This window comes from Rhinoderma darwinii, chromosome 2 (genome assembly GCF_050947455.1).
Source record: "Rhinoderma darwinii isolate aRhiDar2 chromosome 2, aRhiDar2.hap1, whole genome shotgun sequence".
NCBI lineage: Eukaryota > Metazoa > Chordata > Amphibia > Anura > Rhinodermatidae > Rhinoderma > Rhinoderma darwinii.
In genome coordinates, this window is record NC_134688.1 from 74394776 (window position 1) to 74411379 (window position 16604).

The 16604-nt window shown below is 46.9% G+C and overlaps 1 protein-coding gene across 2 annotated transcripts in view; it reads left to right on the forward strand.

Moving 5' to 3' along the window:
• Positions 1 to 10359: 10359 nt before the first annotated feature.
• Positions 10360 to 16604, forward strand: part of NEK3 (NIMA related kinase 3) — a 31878-nt gene continuing 25633 nt past the window's right edge. The window contains exon 1 of one of the 2 annotated variants that reach the window (XM_075851760.1): positions 10360 to 10546. The gene's annotated coding sequence lies outside the window, so the exon portion shown is untranslated. The remainder of the gene's footprint in view (positions 10547 to 16604) is intronic. The other variant, XM_075851759.1, reaches the window with a different exon arrangement.

Genomic DNA, 16604 nt, shown 5'->3' on the forward strand with positions numbered 1-16604 from the left:
CTATATGTAACCCCCATCATCCCTGTGTATTACCTCATCATCCCTGTATATAACCCCGATCATCCCTGTGTATTACCTCATCATCCCCGTATATAACCCCCATTATCCCTGTGTAGTACCTCATCATCTGTGTATTACCTCATCATCCCTGTATATAACCCCCACCATCCCTGTATATAACCCCCATCCTCCCTGTGCATTACTTCACCATCCCTGTATATAACCATCATCATCCATGTGTATTACCCCATTATATAACCCCCATTATATGTGAATTACCTCATCATCCCTGTATATAACACCCATAATCCTTTGTATTATACCCCATTATCTCTGTGCATTAACCCCAACATCCTATAAAGGGATGAAGGCGGTTATATACAGCGATGATGGGGGTTATATACAGTGTTGATGGGGTAATACACAGGGACGATGGGGGTTATACACAGGGACGATGGGGATTATACACAGGGACGATGGGTGTTATACTCAGGGATGATGGGCGGCGTGGGAGATGAGAGGAGATGGGCAGGCAGTGTGGGAACTCCGAGATAGGTGGAGGAGGGGCGTGTACAAGCAGAGACGGCGTTCCGTGTCTCTGCTCAGCCAGTACTTCCTGCTGTGTAAAGACACGGCGCGTCATCAACTATGTTTACAGGCAGTATGGGAGCTCCAAGAGTAAAGGAGGGGGCGTGAACTATGATTGATGGCGTTCCTTGTCTTTGCTCAGCCTGCACTTCCGGCTGAGCAGAAGCACGGCACGTCATCAACTATGTTAACAGGTGGCAGGACCAGAGGAGGCGGAGCTCTGAAGAGGTCATGAAACATCCGCCCGGCCCACTGCCTGTAAATGTAGTTGACGACGCGCTGCGCCTTTCTCAGCCGGAAGTGCACAGGAGATGAAAAATTTACTCTCGGTGCGGTCACGTGACCGCAGATCAGAACAGAGTAATGCTGCCACAGGTAAACAGACATTATATTAGGAATTTTCTTACATATGTCCAATTAAGTTAAAATATAAATAAAATGTATTCCTGGACAACCCCTTTTAGCCAAATGCACACAATGACTATTGTGTGCGGATTTGCTGCACGGATTTCCTTAAACAAATCTGTAGCTTAATACAGTGCCAGCAAAATAAATGAGATGTCAAGTAATCTCATCTACATATTGCATAATTTGTCAGCACATAGATGGACCTGCGGTACAGATTTTAAAATCCGCAGGATGTCAATTCATCTTGCATTTGCGCTGTCGTCTCATAATTGAGTTTATAAAACAAGGAACCAAAATCTGCATCTAAAAATGCATAAAAAAACCTCAATATTAAGTTCAGATGTTACCTGTAGAATTACCTGAGTTTACCTGCAGTTTTAATGTGGATTTTTTCATCTAATTTTGCAATGTGAGAATGTAGCCTTAGCATGCATTTACGGTACATGCATGTAAGATGTTTTTGGCCATGCAGTAAAACTTCAACAAAAGTCGCAGCAAAACCGTTTTTATAGGTGAAACATTTGTTTTACATGTTTCACCTGTAGGATAGGAACATTGCAAAACTGCGGCAATTCGTGTTTAAACTGCATGGGGTTTTGCTGCATCCTTTACCACATGCCAAAATGTCTTCCTAACGCCCCATGCACACGACCGTAAAAATATCAGTAATTGCGGACAGTAATACGTCCACAATTACGGACCCATTCAGTTCTATTGGCCGTGGACACCTTTCCATATCGCTACGGATAGGTGTCCGTGCCGTAGAACTGTTCCACAAAACATAAAACGTCCTATATTTTGCATTTTACGGGCCATTCTCCTATGCTTTGTATGGGAGAACGGGCCGAAAATGCGGGCTGTAGCCCGCGGCCGGCCGTGCCCACAGCCGCGGGCTGTGATTACGGGCACGGCCATGTGCATGAGGCCTAAGGCCAGGATCACACAGTTTTGATCCAGTTTTTAGATAATTTTTTTTTATTGAGCCAAAGGCAGAAGTGGTAAACCTAATACTGATAATAGATAGACGTTCAATTTGTTATATTAAATTACTGCCTGCGATTAATAAAAAAACAACTATAATTTTATTGTGTATATATATTAAAAATGGGCTACTGGGGCGTGGCTTGGGCATGGCGGCGTGAGGCAGCATTTTCTAGGAGCTCCGGACATATCCCGTTGATCAAGACGATACATCATCCTTTACCTGCCCGTGGAGACATGCCAAGGGGCAAATCCAAGCCCGGAACATCCAGAGCCTCTCGTGACCCATCTCTGAACCGTTTCCTGCAACCGACGCCACTTCAGCAGCGAGAGAAAGACGGCCCATCGCCTACAGCAGTAATGGCGTCTCCCATTGCTCCGGCAACGTGCGTCCTGAATGAGCTGTCGCAGGATATTCCGGCAGTTTTTCAGCCTGTATCACCCTCGTCTATTGTGTCCTCCCTGGGGCAGTCAGCCACGACCACACAGGTGGATAGTACTCTCACCGAGCTTTGGGAAATGGAGAGCGCTCTCTCCACGCGGGCCGACATGGACGCGCATATGACACGCCTAGAGGAGAAGCAGGCCAAAGCACTGCAGTAGGTCTCCCTGACTATCCGCACGTTGGATAAACTAGTCACCTGCCTAGAGAACCTGCCTAGAGAACCATGTCTCTTGTTACAGACCTAACAGCGCTCGCCACAACTGTGAGTACTCAGGCCATTTGGACAATATTGAGAATAGAGAACGGCGTAATAACCTTAAGTTGCGGGGTGTCCCTGAATCAGTGTCTCCAGAGGATTTGCACGATGTGGTGTCCACCATCTTTAATAAAATGTTGAACCGTGCACCTGAGGCACCACTTGCATTGGACAGGGTGCACCGCTCGGCGGGTTCTAAAATCAGAGATCTAGAACACCCTAGAGATGTGATTTTTAGAGTCCACTTCTACAATCAAAAGGAGAACATTTTGCGTAATGCTTGGGAAAGTGGCTCGGTTCCATATCATGGAGCTGACGTCCTGATTTTGCCTGATGTGTCTCGGCTAATGCTCTATATGAGGCATGTTGTTAAGCCTCTATTGGAAGCCACCAAGCGAACAGGAGCCTCGTACTGTTGGGGTCACCCTTTTCATATAATCTTACGGAAGGCTGGTAATACATTTGCCGTTAAAACCCCATCGGATCTTCCGGATGCCTTTCGATTCCTGGAATCAGACGAGGTCTCGGTCCCGGATTGGACCTTACCCCCCCTTCATTACCACCCAGAAGTGAAATTGGGGCACGTCCGACTAGGCCAGAGCTTCGTGGAAAAGGTTCCATGCGTGCAGTCCCCGCGGTGGGAATGGTATCTGAGGGGACTGATTGGAATTTTTTTCTGAAAGCCATTTGGCTCATTTCTTCAGATTTGAAGGTGTACTCTGCTGAACACTTGGGTGTCTGTTTCATATAATTCCTTTTGGCGGTTCCCTCTAGCCTGGCTTTCTCCCTCGACATTAGGTTCTGAGAGACGACGAGATTTCTGGACTACTGATGTATTGTCTAATATGTTCTATGCACTGTGTAGTCCGTGTGCTCTGAACTTCTTATGTACTGTGCCTTTCTACGACTCCACTTATAGACCTGTGGCTTTGCTCTTCCTGTTTTTGGGTCGCGCAAATCGCAGTTGTCCCTTGGAGCCTTTGGCCTCTTCTTTTTCTCTCTCCTCTCCTAACTTCCTTGTACCTTTCAACTTTTGTCCCCTTCCTTGATCCTCTCTTCCCTCCCCGTTTTCCACTCACTGTCCTCAGGGTCATAATCCTTGCTTCATCATGACTAATTTAACTATTGTCTCACTAAATGTACAGGGTCTGAATGTATCTGAAAAGAGATCTTCTCTACTGCGTCTCCTCTGGAAAAACAGGGCTCAGATAGCCTTCCTACAGGAGACGCATTTTCGCTCGGATCAACATTCGTCCCTCCGAAACTCAAGATTCCCAGATGTATATCACATTTCCTCCCCGGACTCTAAAACCAAAGGCGTATCCATCCTTGTGGCGAACTCTATACCTTGGGAATGTTTGGGGTGTCGCACAGATGACGCGGGAAGATATTTATTTGTAAAAGGTAAGATCGCAGACTGCACAATGACATTTGCTAACTTATACCTTCCTAACTCGGGTCAACTGACACTGTTAAAGTACTGGATGAATTTGCAGAGGGGACGTTGGTACTGGGAGGTGACTTTAATATGCCCTTGGACCCCAGGCTAGATACCACATCATACCAGCCCGCCTTCTCTAGACCTTTTACTCGTCGCTTGCAGCGTGTGCTCCATACTCATCAACTAATCGATCCTTGCTGCATACTCCACCCTAATGATAGGGACTATACCTTTTTTTCTCACCCGCACAATATGTACTCACGCATAGACTACTTTTTGGTTCGACATTCCTAGCTTACATTTCTTTCCTCGGCCTCTACAGATTGTATATTGTTTTCGGATCATGCCATGATTTCTTTAACTTTGGCCCTTCCCCCCTTACACTTTACTCCGTGGCAGTGGTGTCTGAACGACTCCTTGTTGCAAGATCCAGCGGTCTTGGAGGAAATGGCGTCTGAACTCCGCTTTTACTTTGACACCAACATTACGGCGGACTCTAATCCTCTTTCAGTTTGGGAAGCCCATAAATGCGTCATGAGAGGTGTTCTCATACGGATTGGCTCCAGACTCAAAAAGGAACGCCCTGCAGTCTTTACAGAGCTTGTGGGGAAAATACACGCCTTGGAACTCTCACATAAACGGTTATTAGACCCGGGTTTGGGAGCGGAACTGATATTGTTACGGGATAAATTACGTACTCTTACACTTTCAGCTGCCAAAGCCTCCTTCACTAAATGCCGTAGACACTACTATGAATTTGGCAACAAGCCGAGTCGCACGTTAGCACGGGCCTTACGCCTGCAGAGAGCGCGCACATACGTTCCATTCATTACCTAATGGCACAAAGATACACTCCCCGGGACATATTGCAGAAACTTTTCGTTCCTACTATTTACAGTTGTACAACCTGCGTGATAATGCGGGCATTCCCCTCCCCAGTTCCAGACGAGACGACATCAGGTTATACCTTCAGTCTTCGGGATTAGGCCAGATTCCACAGGACGCGGTAACAGCATTGGATGCCCCGATTTCAGAGTATTAATTTTTTGAGGTCCTAAAAACATCCCCTACGGTTAAGGCCCCAGGCCCTGATGGTCTTTCATTGTCCTATTCTAAAAAAAACACATACTCCACTTCTCACTAGTCCCTTTTTGGTTGCTTTTAATTCCATTCCTGAGGGTGGATCGCTGCCTGCAGATACATTGAGAGCCTGTAATGTCAGGATAGGGAGACAGACAGGTGAGCCCTAATCTACCCGCCACTCAGTCCCTGCCTACTTGCACAGCCCGTCCTAGACGACGGCGTACAACTGGGCGACGGTCCCTACGCTCAATAAGTGCACGACAGACATACAAGACAAGGGAACACAAAAGCAGAGGAATGTGGGGCAGTTGCCCACGGCAAAACCATGAGCAACAGAGTAGTGGACGAGCTGAGTCAAACCAGGAGTGTACGTGTTAAAAATGCAGAGCAGGAGAATAGTCAGTCAAGCCAGGGTCAATATGAAGCAGATGTCAATAGTAACAGCAGGAACAGCAGAGCCAGGAAATAGGAGAATCACAGGCAAAGGACAAGCATCAAATGAAGGTATAAGTGGACCAGGGGCGGGGGCTAGAACCATCTGGCCAGGCGGCGATAGGCTCTCCCACTCCTCAGCCTACCAGCCTGAGTGGTAGCAGACCTAAGAACAGATGCAGGCTGATTAACCACGGGCGTCGACACACAAGCTGTGTCAGGCAAATCCTTCACAGAGCCCATATAACAGTGATCCCTAAGGAGGATAAGGACCCTTCCCTCTGTAGTAGTTACCGTCCCATTTCCCTTCTTATTTTAGATTCAAAACTTTTCTCAAAGATATTAGCCACGCGAATCACGCCATTCCGAACTAAAATAATTCATGGGGACCAGACGGGCTTTCTTCCTTCAAGAGAGACCAGGGATAAAACCATCCGGGCCGTCAACCTCATTGAACATATTAGGCTGGATTCACACGAACATGTTCGGTCCGTAAAGGACGGAACGTTTTTCGTCTGCAAGTCCCGGACCGAACACACGACAGGGAGCCGGGCTCCTAGCATCATAGTTATGTACGACGCTAGGAGTCCCTGCCTCTCCATGGAACTACTGTCCCGTACTGAAAACATGATTACAGTACGGGACAGTTGCCCCACAGCGAGGCAGGGACTCCTAGCGTCGTACATAACTATGATGCTAGGAGCCCGGCTCCCTGCAGTGTGTTCGGTCCTGGAGTTGCGGCCGGCTTTTTTGCTCTCTACCAATGCTGAAAAAGCTTTCGACCGGATTCACTGGTCGTTTCTACAGGAGACTCTATCTTATATAGGTCTGGGTCAGGGTATGCTCAGTTGCATTTTGAATCTATACTCATCCCCTTCGGCATCGGTGAAGGTCAACAGCCATAATTCCTCCTCCTTCCCCATTTCTAATGGAACCCGCCAGGGCTGCCCGATTTCTCCCCTGATTTTCACGCTGTGTTTGGAACCCTTCCTATGTCATGTCCGCGATAACCCGTATATTGCGGGTGTACAGGTTGGGGATACGACTCACAAAGTCCTGGCATACGCGGATGACTTACCATTTTTCCTCTCACGTCCCCGCATTTCGGTGCCTAACCTGATGGTTGAATTTAGGTCGTTTGCATCGATGTCCAATTTTAAAATAAACTTTCAAAAGTCAGAAGCTCTCAATATCTCCCTCCCATCACAATTGGTGGCAGCCTTGGAGGATTCCTTCCTTTTCAAGTGGGCTGCTAGCTCCATTAAATACCTTGGCATACGTCTCACTAATCGGCCTTCCCACCTCTATGCTTGTAACTATCCCCATATACTGCGAACAATTAAGGGAGACCTTGAGAGATGGTCTAAAGCAGGGGTCTAGTATAGGCTCTGCTGCGAGACTCTGGAATTCCCTGACATTGCTGTCCACATATGAACAGCGATGTCTGGGGCTTCCCCAGAGCCGGAGTCCCGTGCAGAGCGCTAGTATCGGCTCTGCTCCGGGACTCTGTGGAATTCCTTGACATCACTGTGGCAGCATCCGCGGAGGGCACTGCGGCAGCATCCACAGAGGGCACTGCGGCACTTTACGCCTCGAATTACGCCTGAAAAAACGGCTCCATTACGCCTACAAACATCTGCCCATTGCTTTCAATGGGTTTACGATGTTCTGTTCCCACGAGGTGTAATTTTACGCGTCGCTGTCAAAAGACAGCGCGTAAAAAGGTGCCCGCGTCAAAGAAGTGCATGTCACTTCCTGGGACGTTTTTGGAGCCATTTTTCATTGACTCCATTGAAAAACAGCTCCAATAACGTCCGTAAAATACACCGTGAAAAACGCGAGTAGTTACAAAAACTTCTGAAAATCAGGAGCTGTTTTCGCCTGAAAACAACTCCGTATTTTCAGACGTATTTTGCTAAGCGTGTGAACATAACCTGGAAGTTCAACTAAGCTGATATAACAGAGATCACCGATAAGGAAGGTTAGAAAGATAGGACAGTGAGGAAGAATAAGAGGAGAAGGAAAGAGCCAGGAAGTGGAAGGAAAGCTGGAGAAAGATGCAGGGTAGAAGGGGGATTTATCCTCAGCGTCCATCCCATAAGCGGATGTCTCATAAGAAATATAAGTATATATAGCTACAGACTATTAGGACAGCATAGCGATATAATATGAAGAATTCTCAAAGCTTACCCAGGTAGACCAAGAGCGCATAAACGTATCATGAGTGTCTCGTAAGGAAGCCGTAAGCTCCTCCATACGTTTCACTTCTTGGATCTTCTGAAACCAAGGACGCATTGTGGGTGGCTCGACCTGTTTCCACATAGCCGGAATGCAAGCACGAGCCGTGTTGATCAGATGTCGCGACTTCTTGTATGTGGAGATCAGGATGTCAGTGTATAGCCAGTGAACCTAGAAACTACATCCCAAACCTTATCCCAGAAGCCAAAAACACCCGAATTACGTCTTAGGCAGCTAGGGGTCACCATTGGTCCTGCCATCTTTTTTTTTTTTTTTTCTGTGTTCACATGTTGCAATTGTATATCATCGAGTCGTGATATGTTGTATGTTCTGAAACAAACTTGTGATAAATAAATAAAAACTGAATTTAAAAAAATAAAAATGGGCTACTAGCCAAAAACCTCAAGTAACAGGCATAAGCACTTAGCAACAAGATGAATGGGAAAGTACTAGTGACAAAGCGCATCAGCTCAGTTCACATAGATCCAATGGCCCCTCTCATACAACAATGTGGTAATGGTGCAAACTGGCAAAAAATTACACCTGCCTAAATAATCAGTGTCCCTACGCGTTTCTGCACTCTATTTTATTAAGGCTGGGTTCACACGAGCACATTAACGTCCGTAATGGACGTACGTATTTCGGCCGGAAGTCCCGGACCGAACTCAGTGCAGGGAGCCGGGCTCCTAGCATCATAGTTATGTACGACGCTAGGAGTCCCTGCCTCTCTGCCGGACAACTGTCCCGTACTGTAATCATGTTTTCAGTACGGGACAGTAGTTCCACGAAGAGGCAGGGACTCCTAGCATCGTACATATGTATGATGCTAGGAGCCCGGCTCCCTGCACTGAGTTCGGTCCGGGACTTCCGGCCGAAATACGTCCGTCCATTACGGACGTTAATGTGCTCGTGTGAACCCAGCCTAAGAGTGCATCCTCAGGGGTCACAAACAACCAGGCGGTCCTATGATGTATTTTAGGACTTAGCCCGGTTTCTGTATTTAACAGTCAATTATTGTAATGTAATGCCGGACAGCACTGAAAAGTGCTGTATCGTGTCTCCCGGCGTGCGAATGACACTGATATCTGGCCGCTCGTGCGCTGGGAGAACGCCGAGTATAAATGGACTTAATCCCGCCCATCAAATAAGCATCATCGGGGGACCGAGGCCAATCACAGTGCAAGGCGTCATGCATGACATCCGTGAACAGGGGCGGCCCCACTGTCAATGAGGCGCCAATTTAATTGGTGGGACGTCTTGGCGTCCCTGATCACCCAGGAAACCCAGGCTTGTTTATATCATACGCTGGAAATATCAATGGAGTGGAGAACCTCCAAAGCAGATCGCTTAACCCTTAGTTAGAAGAATGAAAGTATACATGACCCATACTATAGACTAAGCCAAGCAATCGATCATGCATATAGGAAAAGGGGGGGCTAGCCAGCTCCAAGGCCTTATTCACACGGACGTGTCCATTTTGCACGCACAAAAAACGCGTGCAAAAGGTCCGTGTGGCATCAGCATATGGTATATTGTATATAAAGGTAAGGTATAAAATGGTATAAAGAAAAGACTGATGCACCTACTTTCTTTTGTGTCCAGTTCTGTGTTTGGCTCAAAAAAAATTATCCAAAACGGCATCAAATCTTTGTGTGGTCCTGGACTTACAGCTGGAAAGAAGGAATCTGAAGAATGAATGCAGGGCAGCGGCTGGCAAGGTAGGTTGTCATTATTAGTTTACAGATAAATGGTTTTGCTAGTGGAATTAGACTTGAATTATTGTAAAATTACAAATTCTGCAACTTTCTAATATACTCTGTTTTCCTATTCTTCACCATTTACAAAATATCTGTTTGCCATCAGTGAATGGAAACATTCCTATTTATATCCAGAGGCTAAAAACGAGTTTAGGCTACATTCACACGAGCGTGGTTTTTCACATCCGAGGTGCGCTCGTGTGGGACGCGTCATCACGCATCCCTCCATACACTAGAGTCTATGGAGGGATGCATGAAAACGCAGGAAAATAGGACATGTCCTATTTTTCCACGGAGCCTTCGGTGAGACAACGGCCGTGCGAACAGCCCCATTAAAATACACGTGTCTGTGTGACGGCCGTTGTTTATAACGGCTGTCACACGGTCGAGTTACAGGCGCGTCTGAATGAGCCCTTACTATCCAGTCTAGGCCGTCCTCTGTGAGCTAAAAAAAACACAAAACTGGACTCTAGGCTGATAGTTTTTATCTTTACTGATACATTGTCGAAAACCTCAAGACAGAGAGATTTGTGCTGTTGATGCGTTTAGCTCACAAGACCTACTAGATTCAGAAGCAAAACAAAGACGGGATACTTGTATACGGTATATACACATGAAAATATAGATGCAGCAGAGCCCACTTTGTCATCGTGAGGTAGTATTTCTGGTAGGAATCAGGTGAATGATGAATCCTCTTCTGCATCAGTAAATACACACAAGTAGTAGTGGGAGGAGATGGAATGACAGGAAGGAGTATGAGAGGCTGCTGATCACACCCAGGAAACACTGCAGCTCTATCTGTCAGTACAATGGCAACTGTAACGCAGCCCCCTGTGTACAGGGATCACTAGCAACATTCTCCGCACAGTGCCCAGGATGACCTGAAGGTAGCAGCCAGCAGCCTCCGGACACTTCTGGTAAGAGATGTTTGCAAACCCGATAATCGGTCATTGTGTTTCTGGTCACACATTCTGCGCTGTGTCCGATTGTAGCTTTCTATACCGGGTGGAACTACAATAACAATGTAGGATTAGAGCAACTTTGTATGTAATGGCGAGGTAGTTGGCCACACACACTGCTGTTTATTGGAATGAAACCACAAAGAATCAATATTTTCCCGTAACAGAAAATCTGCCATTCGTTATCCTGTCTGTGAATTGTGTGTTTCAACTCCATGGGACATTGGTTTCATGTTGTTTATATTGATAATGTTTCTTATAGCCTTAAAGGGAAAGTTTACCTTTAAAACATTTTCTGAAATGTCACTTGTCAGAAGATGTCATCCGTGGGGTTCTGTGCGCTGCCTCTCACCGCTAGAATGCGGCTGCACCCATCTGAAATTTCCCATTTGCTAACATAGGACGGCACGAGGGGCGTAGCTAAAGGCTCATGGGCCCCGATGCAAAAGTTCTTATTGGGGTCCCCCCCCTACGCAAACTCCTCATGGCCGACGGTCCGCAGCTTTCAGCTGCATCGCGGGGTCTCCTAAGTGACCCAACAATGCAGCACTAGCAGCCGGGGCGTCACTAAGGCTGGGTTCACACACCCTATTTACGGACGTAATTCTAGCATTTTAGCATTGAATTACTTCCGAAAATGCGGCTCAAAAGCGTTGGCAAACATCTGCCCATTCATTAGAATGGGTCTTACGATGTTCTGTGCCGATGGCCATTTTTTTTACGCGCCGCTGTCAAAAGGCGGCGCGTAAAAAAGACGCCCGCGTCAAAGAAGTGCCTGTCACTTCTTCAGACGTAAATGGAGCTGTTTTCCATGGAAAAACAGCTCCAATTACGTCCGTAATGGACGCAGCTAAAGACGCCTACACATGCCTTTACGGCTGAAATTACGGTGCTGTTTTCTCCTGAAAACAGCACCGTAATTTCAGCCGTTACGGACACTGCCGTGTGAACAAACCCTCAGGGCTTAAAATGTCAGGGGAAATAGCCCCAATACATATGTGTCCGCCCCCAAAAAAAATGTGTGTATAGGAGACAGCATAGCATATCTATAGCACTACGACCCTATAAACTATGGATAGGATTAGATACATTGGCTCAGCAGACAGTATCACACATGATAGGATTAGATACAGTGGCTGAGCAGACCGTATCACACATGATAGGATTAGATGCAGTGGCTCAGCAGACAGTATCACACATGATAGGATTAGATACAGCGGCTCAGCAGACAGTATCACACATGATAGGATTAGATGCAGTGGCCCAGCAGACAGTATCACACATGATAGGATTAGATACAGTGGCTGAGCAGACAGTATCACACATGATAGGATTAGATACAATGACTCAGCAGACAGTATCACACATGATAGGATTAGATACAGTGGCTCAGCAGACAGTACCACACATGATAGGATTAGATACAGTGGCTCGGAAGGCAGTATCACACATGATAGGATTAGTTAAAGGGCCCAGCAGACAGTATCACACATGATTGGATTAGATACAGGACTCAGCTCGCTGACATTGCGGCTCCAGCGCTGGACCCAGGAAAGGTAAGAATAATAATTTTGCTTCTTTATGTGTTACTGATTATTTTTGTGTGTTTGTATTTTTTTACAGGTTCGGTTGTTGGACTTCGGATTCGAGGACTTCAATGATGCCGTTTTTTTTATTCTCAATAAAATGGTTAATGAGGGTTATGTTTTTTTATTTCAATAAAATATTTTTTCTATGTGCTTGTATCTTTTTAAACTTTATTATCACCGCCTTAGTAATGGCTGCCGGCTGATTGACAACCTCCATTACTAAGGCGGGGCTTAATGTTAGCAGGTGCAGAGGCCAACACTAAGCCCCATTATTACCCCGGTACCCACCGCCACCAGGGATGCTGGGAAGAGCCGGGTACGAACCAGTACCCGACCATCTGTAGTGACGGGCAGGCACCGGGGAGGCCGCAGGCTGGTATTAGGCTGGGGAAGGTCAAAAACAGTGGCACCTACTACCCTGGTAATGCTGCCTGCTGCTGCTGTGTTGTATCTGGCTGGTTATGAAAATTAGGGGGGACCCCACATCGTTCTTTCCAATTATAATTTTTTTTTTTTTAAATGACGTGAGGTCCCCCCCATTTTTCATAACCAGCCAGATACAATAAAGCAGCAGCAGCCTAGCATTACCAGGGTGGGAAGGGCCACTGTTTTTGGCCTTCCCCAGCTTAATACTACCAGACTGCGGCCACCCCAGTGCCTGCCCGTCACTACAGATGGTCGGGTACTGGTTCGTACCCGGCTCTTCCCAGCACCCCTGGTGGCGGTGGGTACCGGGGTAATAAAGTGGGTTAGTGTTCGCCTCTGCACCGGCTAACACTAAGCCCCGCCTTAGCAATGGATACGGTCAATCAGCCAGCGGCCATTACTAAGGCGGTAGTAATATAGTTAAAAAAAAAACACATAGAAAAAATATTTTATTGAAATAAAAAAAAAAACCCACACAACCCTCATTAACCATTTTATTGATAATTAAAAAAAAGCCGTCATCGAAGTAGTCCTGGAATCTGCCGTAGTCCAACGACCGAACCTGTAAGAAAACACACAAGAAAAACGATTAGTAACACATGTGTTAGGCTTAGATACAGGGCCCATGTGTGATACAAGGTAGGCTTAGATACAGGGTCCTGCAGACAGTAATCTTATACAGTATAAGATTACTGTGTGCTGGGGCCCTGTATCTAAACCTACAGTGTGGTAGACTTATATACAGGGCCCAGCAGACAGGATCACACATGGGCCATGTATCTAAGCCTACCATGTGATTGGCTTAGATACAGGGCTTAGCAGACAGGATCACACAATCTGTGATCCTGTCTCATGGGCCCCCTAAGCCTGCTACATCGTAGACTTAGGGGTTGTGCAGTCCCTAAACATTGATGGCCTATCCACAGGATAGGCCATCAATAGCTAATGTGTCTCCCGGGACCCGCAAATCAGCTGTTTTGAAGGGGCCGCAGCACTCGTACGAGAGCTGCTTCCCCTTCATTTCACTACTCGCTCACACTGTGAATCGCCGACACGGATTCACAGTGTGACCGGAATGAAGGGGAGCAGCTCTCGTACGAGTGCTGCGGCTCCTTCAAAACAGCTGATTGGCGGGTCCCGGGAGTCGGACCCCGCCAATCAGAGCTAATCTTACCTTCCTCTTCGGCCGCGGCGGGAGTTCTGTCATCTCGATGCTGTGCGCGGCGCATAGCGCTGTGACGTCATGCGCTGCGCATAGCGCTTGACGTCAGGACCTCCGCTGCGATCCGGAACCAGGAAGGTAAGTAATGTCTGTTAATATAGTAACAGGGGCCCGCGGCCCGAGTTACTATAGTAACTTTTTATTGATGTGGTGCGGGGGGCTGTGGGCCCCCTGGCTTCGGGGCCCGGTCGCAATTGCGACCGCTGCGACCCCTATAGCTACGCCAGTGGACGGCACGCACATGCGCATTACAGTGCCTTTGTAAAGGATCTGCCAGGCACAGCTTCTGTGTCTACGCCCATAGGTAATCAGTCTGTACCTGCTTCTATGTCTGTGAGACTGACTCCATCTTCCACCACTCAGGATGGCAGGCTTAGGAGTGGGAGAGCCTATCACAGCCTGGCCAGACGGAGCTAGCTACCGCCCTCTGTCTATTTATACCTGCCTTTCCTGTTCCTCCTTGCTTGTGATTCTTCTCGTTTGGTTTCCTGGCCCTGCTGCAGCTTCTGAACTATTTGACCCTGCTTCATACTGACCCTGGCTTACTGACTACTCTCCTGCTCTGCATTTGGTACCTCGTACATTCCTGGTTTGACTCGTCTCGTTCACCATTCTTGTTTCTCACGGTGTTGCCGTAGGCAACTGCCCCATTTCCCTTAGCTTCTGTGTACCCTTGTCTGTTTGTCTGTCGTGCACTTACTGAGCGTAGGGACCATCGCCCAGTTGTACCCCGTCGCCTAGGGCGGGTCGTTGCAAGTAGGCAGGGACTGAGTGGCGGGTAGATTAGGGCTCACTTGTCTGTTTCCCTACCCCCATCATTACAGCCTTTGTAATAAATGAGGGATTTTCTATGACAAAGATCTCCTGGTCACAAGACAAAGGGACACACAATACAAAAGTGTGCTGCAGCCTTTTCACATGGACGCCTACAGATGATGTTAGAAGATGTTTTAGGCCAGGATCACACATGCTTTTTTGATGCAGTTTTTGAGCCTAAAGGTACTATGACACGGGCTGTATAAATGAGCGCCAATCATCGAGACAGCTTGTTGATCAGCGCTCGTTTGCTCCTATCACACGGAGCAATAATTAATTATGTATGGGGAGAAGCACTCGTTACTCCGATTGTTTGTCCCCGTATATTTTCATCATGTCGGCAGCGCATCTCCCTAATTACATCGGGAGCTGAGCTGCCGACAACCATGATTTTTAATTCTGTATAAAAGATCAGATCAGCTGATGAACGATCATTGGCCTGTGTAATAGGGCCTAAAGCTAGAAGTGGATCCAAAAGAATGGAAAGGTATAAAGAGAAGGCTGCTGCATCTCCTTTATTTTGTGTCCACTCCTGTGTCTTTCGCAAAACCACTGCACCAAAAATGCATCAAAACGATGTCTTCAAATTTTCGCCTCCCAAATCACTAATACCGCTATATAGGGAAGGATGATTGTTTTTCAAACATACCTATGTTGCCCAAGTCAGGCCAAGGTGAACCAAAAAAGTTATTTTATTCCTCCGGGCGCCGCATGCAAATGAGTGGCTGAAGAGTCCTGAAATCCAGGAAGTGTCCTGCGTTTTCTAAGCAGAAACCTGTAGAATGCAGGACACTTCCTAGATTTCAGGACCCTTCAGCGCTCTTTTGCATGCGCGCCCGGAGGAATAAAAGCACTTTTTACGGTTCATCATGGGCTGAATTGGGCAACATACAGTATTTTTTAACCATTTGCGCTATAATTTAGTGCCATTAGCACCACGAACATGGTCCGGATTTCGATACATTTATGAGATGTAACTTTTTAAAAAGTCAGAAATTAGAAAAAAATTAGCTCCCCTACTCCACACAGATCCTGGTGTAGAAAAAGTGCTGTAAATGAAGCTAGTTAACGACAGTGCAGTATGTTGTACAAAGTTATCAAAAAAGGTACAGTCATAAATTTGCTGCCACATATGTAATAATTCAGTCTAGCTTTAAAGAGTGACTGCATTTTCATCAAACTTTTGATATGTCAGAGATATATCAAAGGCTCGGATCTGTGGTGGTCCGGGCACTGAGCCCCCCACCGTTGCGGAAACAAATGTGCAGAAGCGCTCAGCTGAGTGCTTTGCGCCTTCAGCTATGATTAGCGCTCCGCGTCAGGCTGAATACGGCTCTCATAGAACGAGGAGGGCTGACTATGAGCACAGCCGAAGGTGAACAGCGCTCAGCTGAGCACTTCTGCACCTTTGTCTCAGCAGCGGTGGGGGTCTCAGCACCCGGACCCCCACCAATCCAAGCCTTTAATATGTCTCTATGACATATCAAATGTTTGATGAAAGTGTAGTCACTCTTTAAAGCTAGACTAAACTATTACATATGTTACAGCAAATTTATGACTGTACCTTTTTTTTGATAACTTGTACAACATACTTAGTAAAGCCCGAGAGGGACTGAGAAAGCATTGTACTTGAAGCGGCTGTTGCCTGACACTGTCTTCGTCCGTCCGTCCGTCCCCCCCCCCCCCCCACACACCTTTTTTACAAGCATTAAAGTATTTTCTACGTCAGACCGGGTGAGTGCGGCTTTTTTCTGTCTACTTGCATTGTGTTGCATACAGTCTTACCTACGAAGCCCAGCACCTCCATAGACTTATACTGCAGCCCTTGCTGCGTCTCCGTGGGCAGTGTACTGCTGAATGTCGAGAAGGATTACAGGTCCCAGCAGTGCCAACTGATTCTCTTGTACTTAAAGGGAATGTGTCGCTAGAAATGTTTATTTTTTATTTTTAGTTAAACAGTTAT